The 18,845-nt window shown below is 49.6% G+C and overlaps 1 long non-coding RNA gene across 1 annotated transcript in view; it reads right to left on the reverse strand.

The window, feature by feature from the left end:
* Positions 1–917: 917 nt before the first annotated feature.
* The window catches only part of LOC134935697 (uncharacterized), a 438,569-nt gene continuing 420,641 nt past the window's right edge, over positions 918–18,845 (reverse strand). The window contains exon 4 of the long non-coding RNA XR_010180350.1: positions 918–974. This is a non-coding gene — a long non-coding RNA (uncharacterized LOC134935697). The remainder of the gene's footprint in view (positions 975–18,845) is intronic.

Consider the following 18,845-nt stretch of genomic DNA (forward strand, 5'->3'; position numbering starts at 1 on the left):
ATAATGTAAATGGAAACAGGACCCGCAACAACACTTCAGGAAGTCCTTCATAGTCCACTTCAGGTAGGGAAGGAAGAAGGTATCCTCAACAAATAAGAGTATGAATTCCTCAATAACGCACACCAAGTGACCCCAGTTTTTTATTTTCTCCCAAAATACACAAGGATTTGGAGAGAACCCCAGAGAGACCCCCTACATCACATATAAATTCACTGACAGCGAATCTATCAGAATACACTGATGTATTTCTACAACCACATGTCAAGAAAGCAAAGATCGTACAGAATATAAGGATGTAAGGGCCTAATTCAGATCTGATCGCAAAAGCAAAATCTTTCTATAATGGCCAAAACCATGTGCACTGCAGGTGGGGCAGATGTAACATGTGCAGAGAGGTAGATTTGGGCGGGTTATTTTGTTTCTGTGCAGGGTAAATAATGGCTGCTTTACTTTTACACTGCAATTTAGATTTTAGTTTGAACACACCCCACCCAAATCTAACTCTCCGTGCACATGTTACATCTGGCCCACCTGCACTGCACATGGTTTTGCCCATTAGAAAAAAAGTTTGCTGTTGCGATCAGGTCTGAATTAGGCCCAAAGTCCTTAACATTCTAAATCAGCAAGCTTGGAACAGTACACACTAGTTACCTGCAAGTTATGTCACCTCCTTATATACAATAATACACCAAAGCCCCTGATTTACAACAGAGACTAGAACAGAACCACTTTAGGAATAATAAAGAATTAGTACAAACCTCAGTTACAGAGGAAACGGGCGGATCATCCACTGCAGAAAATGCTGTAACCTGAAGAACCTGGGACACAGAAGCACAAAACCCACCATAAGCTTCACATCAAACCAAACAGCTGTACACGATAAGATAGAGACTGACCTGTGCCTCCACCAACACAACACTGTATATCTGCTGGATGCAGCTCCAACTGGCAGCACGTGGGACGGAAAGTAGGATCTATGGGTAGAAAGAACAGGGGAACATATAAGTAATATAAGAAAAGGATTTCAGCGACATAATGCAGCGAAACATGACTGTAACCCTGAAGGTTTGAGATTTATAGCAAGTGACAGTGAACACCCGAATTGGCCAGGAGGGGATTTTGGCATAAAAGGATTTTTCCATTAATATTCAGTCTGGCTGGATACAGTGGGTGAGGAGAGTATACATAATCACCACCGTGTACTGTAGTGTATAACATAAGAAGATACTGGTACGGGACTTATAGACATTCTGTGATACAATTACCAATCACTATGACATGCCCTAGAATTACATTAGAGTCCGTTACACCTGGATACATATTATTTGGTGACTATCATTTCACTTCTATGCTTAATACCAAAGCCGGACTGAGCGCCGCCTCCTGCCTGTATTCCTCCTCATTCCTGTGACTTTCTCCCAGCACTAGCAACTGGTGCCCGGAACAGTAAGCTGTGGGCAGAGCAGGATTAAGGCATCGGGGGGCCCGGGGTACTTAAGACAGGGGGGCCCTAAGGTGTAAATTTAATATATATATATATATATATGATACACGCTGTATCATTTGAAGTAGGGGAGTATCAGGTAGTTTGGATAAATTATCTATTATATATATATATATACACATACATACCACACACACACATATATATATATATATATATATATATATTTATACACACATACACACCTATATACATACATATGGGTTGGGTCTGATATGCCGGCGGGTTCCGAGCAGTGTCGGGATTCCAGCGTCAGTATTGCGACTGCTGGAATCCCGACTGCCGGGATCCTGACCTGATCCAATACACATATATATATATATATATATATATACATATACACACACACACATATATATATACATCCACACGCACACAAATATATATATATATATCTCCTATATATTAGCCCTGTGACTCTGTGCCTGCATTTCTAACGCTGGGCGGAGTCACAGGCACAGATCTGGGTGGCTGGATGCAGGCCAGGAACAGTCCCCTCCCTCGGTCTGCCCATCCCCGCCCAGTCCCCTCCCCATCTCCGCCCAGTCCCCTCTTTCCCTCCTCCTCGTACAGTCCCTGCACCCTGGTGAGTTGTGACACTGCAGCCGGTGAGTCTTGCTAGACAGTGCGGCTGAGAATGCTGTGGACGACCTCGGCCTGCCGCACCCGCCCCCCTCCCACCCACGGCACCCACAGCCTCCACAATATACGCCCCCCACCCGCGGCACATGCCCTGCGCCACCCCGCACCCTCCCACCCGCGGCACCCACACCTGCAGCGCCCCTCGCCCACCCGCGGCACTCCCTCCCCCACCCGCGGCAGACGCCCCTCCCCCACCCGCGGCACTCCCGCCCCCTCCCCCACCCATTGCACCCACATCTGCAGCACCCCCTCCCCTCCCCCACCCACGGCACTCCCGCCCCTCCCCCACCCGCGGCAGACGCCCCTCCCATACCTGCAGCACTCTCGCCCCCTCCCCCACCCATTGCACCCACACCTGAAGCACCCCCCGCCCCTCCCCCACCCGCGGCACTCCCGCCCCCTCCCCCACCCGTATAACCCACACCTGAAGCACCCCCCGCCCCTCCCCCACCCGCGGCACTCCCGCCCCTCCAGCACCCGCGGTACATGCCCCTCCCCCACCCACGGCACTCCTGCCCCCACCCGTAGCACCCACACCTGCAGCACCCCATTCCCCACCTGCTGACCCCCCGCCCCTCCCCCCATATCTGTCCTCCACCCACGGTACACGCCCCTCCCCCACCCGCACCACTCCCGCCCCCTTCCCCACCCGTAGCACCCTCAAACCCCGGCACCCCCCGCCCCACCCCCACCCGCGGCTCCCCCACCTGCGGCACCCACAGTATCCACCACATCCGCCCCCAACGTCGGCACTCCCACCCCCTCCCCCACCCGTACCACCCACACCCGCAGCACCCCCGCCCCTCCCCCACCCGTGGCACTCGCGCCCCCACCCACAGCACCCCCGCCCCTTCCCCACCCGCCGCACCCACCACATCTATCCCCCACCCCGGCACACGCTCCTCCCCCACCCGAGGCACTCCGACCCCCTCCCCCACCCGTATAACCAACAACCCGCAAAACCCCTGCCCCTCCCCCACCCGCAGCACCCCCGCACCTCCCACACCCCCTTACCCATCTCTCCCCCCCACAACACCCCTGCACCCTCCACCCCACCCGCCCCTACCCCACCCCCATACCCACCTCTCCCCCCCGCCCGCTGCACTCCCTCCCCCACCCGTAGCACCCCCTACCCCACCCGCACCACCCCCGCACCTCCCCCACCCTGCTACACCCCCGCACCCTACACCCCACCCGCCCCTCCCCAACATGCGGCACCCACAGCATCCACCACATCAGCACCCACCCGCGGCACACGCCCCTCCCCTGTGCGCTGCACTTCTGCTCACCCCTAGCACCCCCCGCACCTCCCTCACCCCCATACCCACCTCTCCCCCCCCGCTACACCCCCGCACCCTCCACCCCACCCGCAGCACCCACCACATCCCGCCCCCACCCACGGCACTCCCGCCCCCTCCCCCACCCATAGCACCCACAACTCGCGGCACCCCCGCCCCCCCCATACCCCCCCTTCTACACCCCCGCACCCTCCACCCCACCCGCCCCGCGCCACCCCGCACCCTCCCACTGGCGGCACCCACACCTGCAGCACCCCCCGCCCCTCCCCCAGCAGCGGCACTCCCGCCCCCTCCCCCACCTGTTGCACCCCCGCACCTCCCCCACCTGCGCCACCCACAGTATCCACCACATCCGCCTCGCGTCCCCTACCCCACCCGTAGCACCCACACCCGCAGCACCCCCCGTCCCTCCCCCATCCACGGCACTCCCGCCCGCAGCACCCCCCGCCCCTTCCCCACCCGCTGCACCCAACACATCCGGCCCCCACCCCCGGCACTCCCGCCCCCTCCCCTACTCGTATCACCCACAACCCGCAAAACCCCCGCCCCTCCCCCACCCGCGGCACACCCGTACCTCCCCCACACCCATACCCACCCGCTACACCCCCGCACCCTCCACCCCACCCTCCACCAACCCACCTCCATACCCACCTCTCCCCTCCCTCACCCTCCGCCCCACCCGCACCTCCCCCACCCGCGGCACCCACAGCGTCTACCACATCCGCCCCCCACCCGCGGAACACGTCCCTCCGCCGCCCGTAGCACCCACACCTGCAGCACCCACCACCCCTCCCCCACCCACGGCACCCCCATACCCACCTCTCCCCCCCCCGCTACACCCCCACACCCTCCACTCCACCCTCCCCTCCCCCACCCGCGGCACCAACAGCATCCACCACATCTGCCCCCACCCGCGGCACACGCCCCCCCCCATCCACAACATCCCCCTCCCACCCGCTGCTCTTCCGCCCCCTCCCCCACCCGTAGCACCCACACCCGCAGCACCCTCCACCCCTTCCCCTGCCCACAGTGCATCCGGACCCCCACCACGCCCCCGCAGCCGCCACTCCCCCAACCCCAGCCCCTTGGCCCCCCCCCCACCCACATCATCTATAGACACCTTCCCCCATTCGTGGACCTACCACACCTCCCCCACCCGCAGCACCTCTGGACCATCTCCCACAGCACCTCCAGACCCCATCCACGGCTCCCCTGCAGCCACCCCTCCTCCACCCGCAGCACTTCTAGAACCTAACCTCACCTCCCCTCCCCTGCAACCCCACCTCCCCAAACACACTCCCACTACATCGCCCCTCCCCCACGCACACCACCTCCAGACCCCCTCCTTCATCCACAGCCCCCCCGCACCCACCCCTCCCCCACCAACAGCATCTACACTCCCCTTTGTCAAAGTCGAAAAATATCATGATGCATATCCTTTTGTACTAACCCCATGCACATGCCCGCTGCGCGTGCACTCGCTCTGCCGTGCGTGCGCATATCCGAACTTTGCGTAACGGAGCTTCCACGGCCATGCGCCTTGGCGCGTGGTGTGCGCATTTACGGTAGAGTTTGTGAGCGTGTAGCGTGCGACTCGATTGTAGCGTATTTAACCTAAATAGTGCATTTTGTAGTTAATATTCCCCTAGACCATGTCAGCGAGTATGATTAGTTTAAACTGTTCCTGGACAGAGAGATTCCTCTTTGCATGATAGGAAGGGTCAGATAAAGGTTGAAAGGTGGTGTCTAGTATCCAGCTGTAGGGTATTTTAAGAGTAACATTCCGGTGTTAGTTAGGAAAGGATCGCTCGCTCCTGCGTATAGTTATGTACAGAAGTAGATTATGAACATTAACTGTATTTGCTGTAAATTACACATGCGGCGGGAATCCTGAGGATACCTCCCACCAGAGCAGTTGGGGAAAGACACAGCCCACCTGTTCAAATCCACCTATGACCTTTCTTGTAATGTAGAGACACATCCCTGTGTCCAATGAACAATGAGATACAGGTACCATTGTATTGTAAATGTATGTTGTGTATATAAAGACCACTGTTGCCTGGCCAGCCTCATGTCTCTGAAGGCTTTCTACCTGATAGCTGAGGACTGGATTCCAGGTCGCGCATGCGAAAGATTCCCCACGTATGTATATTTCTCTGTAGCCATTGTTCGCCATTGTTCATGTTATTCTCTGTTATTATGTTAGATTTCTATGTTAGTTTGTAGTGTATGATTTGTACTGTTTTTCCCCTTTTACTCTGAATAATCCACGGCAGTGTTAGAGCTGCTGCGGTTATAACCAAACCCGGTGTTGTGTTTTCACTTTCCTGCAAAGGGCTCTCTTAGCGTCTCAATCGCTCAAACAGCATACACATTGTTAAGGGTTTTAAACGTTACATCATTACAGTACTTGGTTATTAAGGTTTAGAGTATAAGTATATTCTTACTGTGTTTTATTAGCAAGGTTTAAAGGTTATCAACTGTGTGTGCGCCCGCTGTGTGTATTCCGTAAACCCAGCGCAGCGTGTGTACGCCAAGTGCGTACCACGTGTGGGACTCTGTACGCAAATAGCGTACAAAGTGCATAGCTCATGCACGTGGTCTAGCGGCCATAGTGGCTCCACGGTAATAGTGAATAGCTTTATGTTTAAAGATAATAATTGACATTATGAATTGGGCGCTCGTCCGGGATTCCTCATATCCGCAGCCTAGCAGGACAAGGCAGACTTTTATCTATCAGCAAAGGGCGGGAAGGTAGCATCCCCTGTTAGCCGTTTTGTGGTCGGGGATACATTAGTGCTGATTAGATAAGCGTCTGCTCCGCTTGGTTTGAAGGGATGCTGGTGGGATCCGGAAGGTAAGAAAGTAAAAGCTATTGTTTGGTTTTAAATCTGTGAAATTTCTGTTTGGTGCCAACTGCGCACGCAACACGCGTAACACACGCACACACCTGTATTTCATTTGTGTATTTTCGCATATCTACCCTCTTGTTTGCCATTAGCATTGATCACGTGCTGAGAAAATTTGTTGCTATTTTAGTTAAAAGTAAAGAGTAATATTTAAGGGAGTAATTGTAAAACACACACGCAGCCTGACCCAGTTATAAAGGTTTATACAGGAGATACTGTGTGGTGTTAGTAAGCGATTATAGTTAAATATTGTTTACATTTATAGAAACGTTTTATTTGTGTTACTGCGGGCGTATCCGGCCTTTGTACACGTGTCTTGGGCAGCGTACGGGACTGCGTACGCAACGCAAAGGCCTATACACGTGGCATGTTTACGCAACGTGCGTACAGATACACCCACTTAATACAAATCACACGTTAGCATTGTTTTAATTTAGGCGATACGGTAGCCACACGATAATAGCACAAATTTGTTCAGTTTCCAAAATTTTAGTTTAAAAGATCCTTCTCTTATTGCATCACCTCTGGGATTAGCCTGTTTTACCTGAATGAAAGTAATTTTCTGTACAGAAAAATCGAAGTGTATATGAATGAGCAAGAGTGAGTATGCAAATAATAAAGGTTTTGGACCCAAGGGAATTCGGGATCCGGGATCCCAAGGGGAGGACACCAGTGAAGTGAACACTTAGTGGCGTGAGATTGGCTTGCTCACGTTAACATTGTATAAGAGTACAAAGGAGCAAGGTAGCAAGTTTACCACAGACCAGCAGGTCGGTGAAGCTCTGAATACTGCGGCCTGAGAGGTCAGCAGAGAGATATCGCAGCCCCGGAGGTTGGCGAGATACCCATATAGGCCCATTTTGAGAATACGCTCCGGCTGAGGTTTCGCAGCCTAAACAATCGATTCCGCTGGTCGTTCGGCGGATAAGTAATAGTTACTTATACGCAGTGCGACTGTACCGCACGTTACTGTGTGCATTAGATAGTTCACCTTGATACCCACACAATTTGCGGGATCATAGACGCTAATTGTACATTTAACGTGATTTGTGTAACAGTTTTTTTTATTTTAAGGGAGTTTTGCTGGTCACTCAGGAAATCTCCAACAACTGATATTTACTGGGAGGGGTAGCATACTCCCACACGCTCTCAGTAAATAACGGTTACACAGGAGCCCGAGGTTGGGTACAACCGGCACTGGGCACAGTGTTCGGTGTATTGGCCAGCAGGGGCGTGGGTGGGTGAGAGCACTCGGAGAACTTTCACCGTTGCCTTATATTGAGTAATTTGGTTTTTGTAGGAAGTCGCTGAAAAAGCAATACCTGCAAAGAATGGGGGCCAGTTGCTCAAGTAAGGGACGATCAACCAGGGTTCAGGTTGATATTCAGCGGCCCAAAGGGAGGGCGAGGTACATAATGTGTGAGAAATATGGATCACACGCAGAAGTCTTATGCAATGAGTGGGAACGTATGACTGTGGACGATAGGGAACCGTTCCCTAGGGTAGGCAGTTTTAATCCTGAGGTGTTGCAAAATCTAAGGAGAAGGATATGTCTGATAAAATCCAAGAAACAAAGGATTAGACATTATGATTATTTACAGTTATGGCAACAGGAGGGTGAGATACAACAGGGATTAGCTCAAGCAGCTGGTTCCAACCCTAGCAGGAAACTGATAGCAACAGCACCACCACCACCATACATAACAGGAGAGAAAATGGCTACAGAGAATGGCATACTGGTATACGATAAAAGTGCACTTAACAAATGTATTAATGGTAATAAGAGTAAAGTAGATAAGTGTATTGATGCTAATGCTAACCCGTGCAAGTTGTATCCCATCTTAAACTTCCCTCAGGAGTGCGACCAGGAAGATGAGCCCACCACGATATCGGCACTCTCTCTAGCAGCCACCATACAAGATACTACAGTGGGCACGGCCCAACCAGTAAGAGCAGTAGCGAAGGCCCCTAGTGGAGGGACAGGTGAGGTCGTGTCCACAGGTAAGTACGGAACTGTACATTATGCAGAAACAATCACACCTCACATTGTAGAATCAACCCAGAGTGATGTAATTGAACTTAATCCTGTCAGGGTGATCGCAGTCCCCAATGGAAAGACTGACGCATAGGGAGTCACTCCCGTCAGGAACATTGCAATGCATTGTCCCTGGTCCCGGACAGAATTAAGGACAATTATGTCTGAATTTCCCGATCCCAGGAAAGATCTAGCCGCATGTCAAAAGTTTATTAAAGAACTAGGTAACGCCGCCAAACCCAATAACAGAGATTGTCGGACAGTGCTGCGGGCATGTTTGCCCTCTAGTATTGACCCTGTGAAATTCATTACTGATTGTAAATTAGATGAAGAGGTACCTCTCACTGATGAATACAATCAGGAGAATGTTAAACAGATCAATCTGCAGTTAGGAGTATATTTCCCAACTGTTGTCAAGTGGAACAACATTTTCTCCATTACACAAAAAGAAGGTGAAACTGCTTCTGACTATTTCCACCGAGCACTACAGGAAATGGCTAAATACACTGGGGTCGTGGACATTGAGGAAAATACGCATCATAGGGAGGTAGCGGTGTCCGTATTAATGGACGGTTTAAAGGAAGTGCTGAGAACAAGGGTACAGACCACTCAACCTAACTGGAGAGGTATCTCGGTGGCTGCATTAAGAGAGTCCGCTGTTGGGCATGATCGGAACATCGTTATACACAGGGAGTCACAGGGGGATAAGCTGATGGCAGTAAGTATACAGGCCCTTACAACAAGGCCACCTCAGCCTAAGCCCCAGACCCCTGATGGTAAGTCGTATGTGGTGAAATGTTATAACTGCCATAAGGAAGGACATATTGCAGTTGCAGATTTAGAGACCCACATAAGGTATATCGACCCCCTAGACCAGAACATGACACACAGTATGGCACACGCAAATGGGATCAGGGACCGCAGAGGAGGAGTTATGAGTCACATGCAGGGGAAACAAAGAGGTACCCACCAAAGAGAGACTGGCAGGTCTCTGAAAATTCTCAGTTACCCCCCTCACATATCGTAGCTGCCAACGCGCTGCGGGATGGTCACAACTTACAATAGGGGTCAGGCCACACCTGTAGTCTGCAGCCAGTGAAATTAATTGCGAGCCTTGGAAGTGAACCTGAGGTCACAATTGATGTAGCTGGTAGATCACTACCTTTCCTTGTAGATACGGGGGCGGACAAGTCAGTGTTAAATTCAACGGTGGGTATGAAAACCACGGGTAAAACAATTACAGCAATGGGAGTAACAGGAGTAGTACAACACTACCCTTTAAGCAGACCAGCAGAGATTACGATAGGGCCTTTGCAGACCAAGCACTCCTTTCTGCTAGCTGCATCGGCTCCGACTAATCTACTTGGGAGAGATTTACTGTGTAAGATGGGGTGTGTCATATATTGTACTCCTGAAGGTGTTTTCTTAGATATACCCGAGAATCACGCTCAGGAAGTGCAGGATATGCTAGACTCCCCTCAAAGGTTAATGTCACACACTGCTGTTACAGACAGGTGTCCATCCAAGGTAGAGGAAATGATCTTCCAGATACCGGAGTCACTTTGGACCAAAGATGGACAAGACACTGGATTAATGGCAAATGTAGCTCCTGTAGTGGTGCAAGCAAAAGATGGTAGGATAGCTCCAAAAATCCCACATTATCCTCTGAAGCCAGAGGTGGAGTTAGGAGTGTACCCAGTCATAGAGCGCTTGCTGCAACAGGGCATCCTAGTTAGGACGTCCAGTACTGCCAATAGTCCTATCTTCCCTGTGAAAAAGAGTGGGGGGAGGGGTTACAGGCTAGTGCAGGATCTAAGGGGGATCAACAAAATAGTCGAGAGCCAATTCCCCGTAGTGCCAAATCCAGCTGTCATCCTTATGCAAATCCCTCCCACTGCGAAATTTTTCACTGTTATTGACCTCTGCTCCGCCTTCTTCTCGATACCTCTGCACCCTGACAGCCAATACTTGTTTGCATTCACATACAGATGAGTACAGTACACCTGGACTCGCTTACCACAAGGTTTCATTGACAGCCCAAGTATTTTCTCACAGGCTTTGCACGACTGTTTACAATCCTTTCAACCTGAGAGTGGATCAGTATTAATACAGTATGTAGATGACTTACTGCTGTGTTCTGATTCACTCGAATCGTCCTTGAGAGACACGAAACAGCTTCTGTTTCATCTTTCTGATACGGGACACAAGGTTTCAAAGGATAAGTTGCAGTTATGCCAAACCAAGGTAAAATATTTAGGACATTGCTTGACACAAGGACTGAGACACCTCACCGCTGATAGAATACAGGCGATTCGCGACATGACTCTGCCACAAACCCAGCAACAGATCCGCACTTTCCTAGGAATGTGTGGATATTGCCGCAACTGGATCCCAGGGTTTTCCATGCTAGCCTTACCTTTGCAAGAGATGGTCTCATCAAACAAACCAGATCGGATTTCGCACACAGACGAGTCCGAACTGGCATTTGAGAGACTCAAACAGTGCCTATCGCAGGCACCAGCATTAGGTATGCCAGATTATGGGAAACCCTTTGAATTGTACGGTACGGAGAGTGCTGGGTGTGCGGCAGGTGTTTTAACCCAGAAACACGGTGACGCCAGCAGGCCGGTAGCCTACTACAGTGCTCAGCTAGACACCGTAGCGCGATCCCTCCCCACATGCTTGCGAAGTGTTGCAGCGATAGCATTGCTAGTAAGTAAAAGCGAAGATGTAGTGTTAGGTCACAACCTGACCATCCATACACCTCATGCAGTGTCAGCCTTACTGAATTCTGCCCAAACCAGACACGTTTCATCTGCACGGTTTACAAGGTGGGAACTAGCACTAATTGCCCCTGTAAACATCACCATAAGGAGATGCAGCGCACTAAATCCTGCAACGTATCTCCCAGGTGTGCCTGGACAGGCACAAAGGGTGGGGGATGAGAGTGATGGTGAAGGAGGATTTAGTACAGACACTGACACACATGATTGTATGGAATACTTGACCCAAAATTTCACTGCAAGGCCTGACATCAGTGACAACCCACTGGAAGGTGTAGATTTTACTTTTTACACTGACGGTAGTTGCCACAGACAGACGGACTCGGGAGACTTGTGTACTGGATCCGCAGTCGTAGATGACAAAGGTACCATAGAAGCGGAACCCCTGGGTCCACCACACTCAGCACAAGTTGCTGAGCTGGTCGCCCTAACCAGAGCGTGTGAATTGGCTAAGGGTAAGTCAGCCTATATCTACACGGATTCTAGGTATGCCTTTGGAGTAGTGCATGATTTTGGGGCCCTATGGCGCCTCAGAAATTTTATGACGGCAGCTGGCACACCCGTGGCGAATGCGACCCACATCAAAAGACTTCTAGCAGCGATACAGGAACCTGACAAAGTGGCTGTTATCAAGTGTAAAGCCCACACGTACAGCCAAGACCCAGTGTCACTTGGTAACAGCCGGGCAGACGAAGCTGCTAAATCAGCAGCCAGCACCCCCATACAGACAGACATCACACAACTGATGGTATTCAATACTGTAAATACACAGAAATTGAGTGAAATGCAAAATTTGTGTTCCCCACAGGAAAAGGCAGTCTGGAGGTCAAAAGGATATGGCCAGGAGTCCTCAGGAATCTGGACAGATGGACAGGGTAAGCCAGTGGCACCCAGAGCATACCTTCCAAGTTTAGCTGAGGCGGCACATGGTCTGACACACCTAGGCAAAGAAGGTATGTGCAAGTTGGTAAGAGCCTACTGGTGCGCGCCAGGATTTTCTTCTCATGCGGGTAAGAGAGCAATGACATGCCTCACCTGCTTGAGGAAGAATATTGGAAAGGCGATACCAACAGAACCATCCCATATCCCGCCAACGGACGGCCCTTTTCAGGTGATACAAATTGATTTCATACAATTGCCACCTTGTAGAAACTTAAAGTATGTGTTGGTTTGTATTGATGTGTTTTCAAATTGGGTAGAAGCGTTCCCTGCTGACACAAATACTGCTGTGTTCACTGCAAAGAAAATTGTGCAGGAATTTGTGTGCAGGTATGGTATCCCTAGGATAATTGAAAGTGATAGGGGTACCCATTTTACAGGTGAAGTCTTTCAGGTAATGTGCAAATTAATGGGAATTAATAGTAAGCTGCATACTTCGTACCACCCACAGGCGAGTGCGAAAGTGGAAAGAGTAAACAGCACTATTAAGAACAAGTTGAGCAAAGTGATGGCTGAAACTGGATTGTTGTGGCCAGAAGCTTTGCCACTTGTATTGTACAGCATCAGAACCACTCCCAGGTCCCCTCTTAACCTGTCACCCTTTGAGATTCTTTTTGGTCGACAACCCCATGTAATGATTGACCCCCAGGATGATTTGAAATGCAACAATGAAGTAACTGTAAAGTATTTGGTTAAGATAAGCAAGCAGTTGAGGAATCAAAATAGCAATCTAAAGCTAGTGATTCCTGATCTGCCAGACAGTAATTGTCATGACATTGAACCTGGGGATTATGCAATGATTCGAAATTTTCCACGCTCAGGTTGCCTGATTGACCGGTGGGAAGGACCGTACCAAGTCTTACTGACCAGCACGACAGCATTGAAAGTTGCCGAAAGAGAGACTTGGGTCCACTCGTCCCACTGTAAGAAGGTCGCTGACCCAGAGAAAGCCCGTGACAAAGAGCAGAGTATAGAGGAAACCATATCACTGGAGTGCCTCTTCCGGGAAGGTTGAGAGGCAGGACTGTTGTCACGGCACCTGAGCACAGAGAACTACAGGATCAGAGGCGGTTGTCGCGCCAGTTTCCTTCCCCTTCTAATTATTTTCTTTACCTCCCATTACCACTCTTTCTTTCTCCTCCTGCAAGATGGACTTGCCCCAAGAGACTGCATTCCGGGTTTTCCTGTTGACCCTGTTGTTGACCAGAACAGTCTGTTTCGGTGAGAGTACCAGAGAGGTCGAGAAGGGATCTGGAATGGGTTCTGATGACAAGGATGGATTCGTAGAATTCCAAGAGCAACACAATCACGAGCAAAGGCGAGTATCAGAAAACGATCTGGTAGTCATGACACTAGGAGACATTGTGAAGGATTGTTAGCTGAGGAAAATTGTATCTGTAGGAATTGTGAAAACATAGTTGAGGACGGGTGCATCCAGAGATGTCAGTCCAGCCTTAATATCAACATGGACCGTCATCCATTGAGTGACTATCACTCATTAGTGGGTAAGGTTTTAAACCAAACAGAATGCTGGGTGTGCTCTCAAGTACCTCAAGGCCAGAGCAAGTCAGGACTAGTGCCATACTCTTTAACAATAGGTGAGGTACTTTAATTAAGGGGTGGGAGACCGGTGGACAAGAAATTTAATATTTCTAGGCCTCCTAGTTTGAAGCTCCACCAATATCATGTGGATAGGTCCTTAGTATGTTTTAACATTTCCAATCCCCGAAAGCCGGGAAATTGGGAAGTGACATGGAACAACCAAACCATGGCATTTTCACACAGAGCCGATAGAATGCCCGTAGACTCAGAACTTATACGCCAAATAGCCAACGGTGGGAGATATTTTCAGTATAGGTACACTCTAGGAAGTACGACCATGCGGGTTGGAGAAGTATCTCCAGGATACTGTGCGCATATCATACAGCCTGATACGTGTACTGAACAGATGAGAGAGTTAGGGATAGGATTTTTCACCTGGAAGGTTTGTAATATGGTGATGTCATATTCTGTCCCATATGTCCTCCCCGATGATGCATATTTCATATGTGGGAGGAAGGCGTATAAGTGGCTTGCCCCAAACTCAGAGGGATTGTGTTACATTGGAAGAGTGTTGCCAGAAGTAATGACCATTACCCATGATAAGATGAAAGACGTTCACCGCAATGCTCAAGCTCCTTACACTCACACTCACTACGAACACATTGTTAAGAGACACCTTATAGATAGGACAGAGCATGCAGCCTCTGATTTGATCCACGAATCCACGGGGATTCAATTCCTACTCGCGTTAGATATCACCCGTACCGCCAGAGGAATTATAAATTTTAGGTATATTACTGCGCTAGCGAACCTGATAGACAATATCACCGAGATGTATGATGACACCTTCAGGTATACTGGGAAGGAATTGCAAGCTTACAAAACGGAACTGATCCAGCACAGGATGGTTCTCAATTACCTCACAGCGGTGACAGGCGGGTATTGTGTCACCCCAGCAACTCAGTATGGCGTGAAGTGCTGTACATATATCACAAACAGCACCGATGACCCAACCGAGGTCATAGATCAAAAGATGGACGATATCTTGCAATTGAAGTGGGAGTTCCAAAGGAGACACAACCTTACCCTTACTGCTGTGAGTAATGAACTGACCGGCTGGGTTTCATGGTTGAACCCACGCAATTGGTTCTCAGGTTTAGGAGTATGGGCTCAAAATGTTATCGTGAATGTAGGGAAATTTCTCCTTTGTATCCTAGGAGTTGTCATAATGATTGGATTGATATTCAGATGTGTTCGGATTTTAATGCATTGCAAGCGCAGTACCAAATTGATGAGTTTAAGGAGCGAGGGCATTGTTACAACAACTGGTTTAATTTATGACCCATCAATCGAGACAATGTTGTGATAAGACGTGATTCCACGGTCCGTTTCTTTCACCCGTTTCTCCTTTGTTTTTCTCCAAGGTAAAAAGACATCCACTCGGAAGAAGATTTTGATGCACATTTCCACAGACCTTTGATGAACTTTTTCACAGACTTTGCGAGACACTTTAGAGACTTTAACTTTCTATGGACACTTGAAAAACTTTGCTTACCACCCACAGCAAAGATACACCTATCCGGACAAGACTTCAACAAGACATCCAAGGACAATTACACACATTATCATATGAATGTATTTATAACACATGTTTCTTATCTTCATCTCTACGATCTTCAGGTAGTGACACACATAGTCGACAGGTGATATAGGTACATATATTAGCACTCACATATTTTCCCCCTCCATGTATCATCAACTAATGTGCACCCCATTTGTTGGAACTAAAAGCCGAAAAGAGCTCGGTAGTGTTTGTTAGCCCACTCACAGACCCTTAATACGGGATAAGAAGGATTTAATGTATACTTCGCAATACCTCGAAGCTTATCTAGAACATGTACGGCACGATGATACATGAACCCTCAGACATGAATTTCATACATACATGCTTTTTACTATCCCACTAGGTCATACATTTCCCACCTTCTCCTCTCCTCCCTTCACCCAATCATTTATAGGTATTTCATTGTATTATATATTTTTCTGCTTAATTGTTTAGATAGTGGCAGTTATAGTTGACTGCCAAAGGGTGGACTGTCAAAGTCGAAAAATATCATGATGCATATCCTTTTGTACTAACCCCATGCACATGCCCGCTGCGTGTGCACTCGCTCTGCCGTGCGTGCGCATATCCGCACTTTGCGTAACAGAGCTTCCACGGCCATGCGCCTTGGCGCGTGGTGTGCGCATTTACGGTAGAGTTTGTGAGCGTGTAGCGTGCGACTCGATTGTAGCATATTTAACCTAAATAGTGCATTTTGTAGTTAATATTCCCCTAGACCATGTCAGCGAGTATGATTAGTTTAAACTGTTCCTGGACAGAGAGATTCCTCTTTGCATGATAGGAAGGGTCAGATAAAGGTTGAAAGGTGGTGTCTAGTATCCAGCTGTAGGGTATTTTAAGAGTAACATTCCGGTGTTAGTTAGGAAAGGATCGCTCGCTCCTGCGTATAGTTATGTACAGAAGTAGATTATGAACATTAACTGTATTTGCTGTAAATTACACATGTGGCGGGAATCCTGAGGATACCTCCCACCAGAGCAGTTGGGGAAAGACACAGCCCACCTGTTCAAATCCACCTATGACCTTTCTTGTAATGTAGAGACACATCCCTGTGTCCAATGAACAATGAGATACAGGTACCATTGTATTGTAAATGTATGTTGTGTATATGAAGACCACTGTTGCCTGGCCAGCCTCATGTCTCTGAAGGCTTTCTACCTGATAGCTGAGGACTGGATTCCAGGTCGCGCATGCGAAAGATTCCCCACGTATGTATATTTCTCTGTAGCCATTGTTCGCCATTGTTCATGTTATTCTCTATTATTATGTTAGATTTCTATGTTAGTTTGTAGTGTATGATTTGTACTGTTTTTCCCCTTTTACTCTGAATAATCCACGGCAGTGTTAGAGCTGCTGCGGTTATAACCAAACCCGGTGTTGTGTTTTCACTTTCCTGCAAAGAGCTCTCTTAGCGTCTTAATCGCTCAAACAGCATACACATTGTTAAGGGTTTTAAACGTTACATCATTACAGTACTTGGTTATTAAGGTTTAGAGTATAAGTATATTCTTACTGTGTTTTATTAGCAAGGTTTAAAGGTTATCAACTGTGTGTGCGCCCGCTGTGTGTATTCCGTACACGTGCGGGACTCTGTACGCAAATAGCGTACAAAGTGCGTAGCTCGTGCACGTGGTCTAGCGGCCATAGCGGCTCCACGGTAATAGTGAATAGCTTTATGTTTTAAGATAATAATTGACATTATCACCTTCCACACCCACACCTCCCCCACCCGCACCCCCTCCCCCATCCGCGCCCCCTCCACACCTACCCCTCCCCCACCCACAGCACCTCTGCAACCTTTCCGCCATCCGTGCCACTGCACCCACCCCTCCACCACCCGCAACACCTCTGGACCCCCTCCCGCACCCACACCTCCACCACACGTAGCACCTCGGACACCATCTGCAGCTGCTACAAGTGATTCCCTGAATCAGGGTGATCAGCGGCACGGATAGGCACCTCCACCTCACTGAACCCACCCTCTTTCCAAACACCCAACACACACACTGAACTTCTGTGAGTATAGATGCCACCAGTGGACATTGGATTAATTAAAAAAAGTAATACTGTGGACATTATGTGTCTAAGCGACACTGCTACCTGTGGCCATTGTGTATAAGTGGCGCTGCTACCTGTGGGCACTGTGTGTATACGCGGCTCTGCTACCAGTGGACATTGTGTGTATAAATGACACTGCTACCTGTCGCCATTGTGTGTATAAGTGGTGCTGATACCTGTGGCCATTGTGTGTATAAGTGACACTGCTACCAGTGGCCATTGTGTGTATAAGCGGTGCTGCTAAAAGTGGCCATTGTGTGTATAAGTGGTGCTGCTACCTGTGGCCATTGTATGTATAAGCGGCTCAGCTAGCTGTGGCCACTGTGTGTATAAGCGCCTCTGTTACCTATGGGAATTGTGTGTAGAAGTGGCACTGCTACCAGGGGCCATTGTGTGTATAAGCAACACTGCTACCTGTGCTCATTGTGTATATAAACTACTTTGTTACCTGTGGGCATGTTGTGTATAAACGTCTCTGTTACCTGTGGGCACTGTGTGTATAAGCGGCTGTGCTATCTGTGGCCACTGTGTGTATAAGCGTCTCTGCTACCTGTGGGCGCTGTGTGTATAAGCGGCTCTGCTACCTGTGGGCACTGTGTGTATAAGCGGCTCTGCTGCCTGTGGCCGCTGTGTGTATAAGCGGCTCTGCTATCTGTGGGTATTGTGTGTATAAGCTGCCCTGCTACCTCTGGCCACTGTGTGGATATGTGGCTCTGATACCTGTGGCCACTGTGTGTATAAGCTGCGCTGCTACCTGTGGGCGCTGTGTGTATAAGCTGCGCTGCTACTTGTGGGCCCTGTGTGTATAAGCGGCTCTGCTACCTGTGGGTATTGTGTGTGTATAAGCGGCTCTGCTACCTGTGAGTATTGTGTGTATAAGCTGGCCTGCTACCTCTGGCCACTGTGTGGATACGCGGCTCCGTTACCTGTGGCCATTGTGTGTATAAGCGGCTCAGCTACCTGTGTCCATTGTGTGTATATGCGGCTCTGATACCTGTGGCCACTGTGTGTATAAGCTGCGCTACATACACTAGCAGTATATACTACACTATGTTATTCATTGTGCCCTGCTGCCACTCTTCACGCCCTCACAAAGGGCTACGCCCCCTTGACAATCGCACGCCCTTCCCCCTTGCAATATTTACCCAATAGCATAAACTTTTGTGAAGGTAATACTCCATATAATAACAATTATAGCACAGCTGAAGCCCGTGCAGGGGTTAACAGGTCGTAGCCTCTTGCAACGCTATTTTCTGTCTAACACCTTCCCTCTCTTTTATCCTCTCCCTACCACCCTGCCTCTCCCTATCCTTTACCCATCGCACAGCGTTTTTCTGTACATTCCCTTTTTTCCCCCCCTACACCTGTCTACCTTTTCTCAACCGGAACCCATTTCTGTATGCCCTCTATACTGCCCTGCATTTCTGGTTCTGTTATCTACCGGCCTGCGTATGTTCAAAGGCGTGCAGGGGTTAACGGGGCGTAGCCCCCAACGACGGTGCGAAGAGCGC

Source organism: Pseudophryne corroboree, chromosome 6 (genome assembly GCF_028390025.1).
Source record: "Pseudophryne corroboree isolate aPseCor3 chromosome 6, aPseCor3.hap2, whole genome shotgun sequence".
NCBI lineage: Eukaryota > Metazoa > Chordata > Amphibia > Anura > Myobatrachidae > Pseudophryne > Pseudophryne corroboree.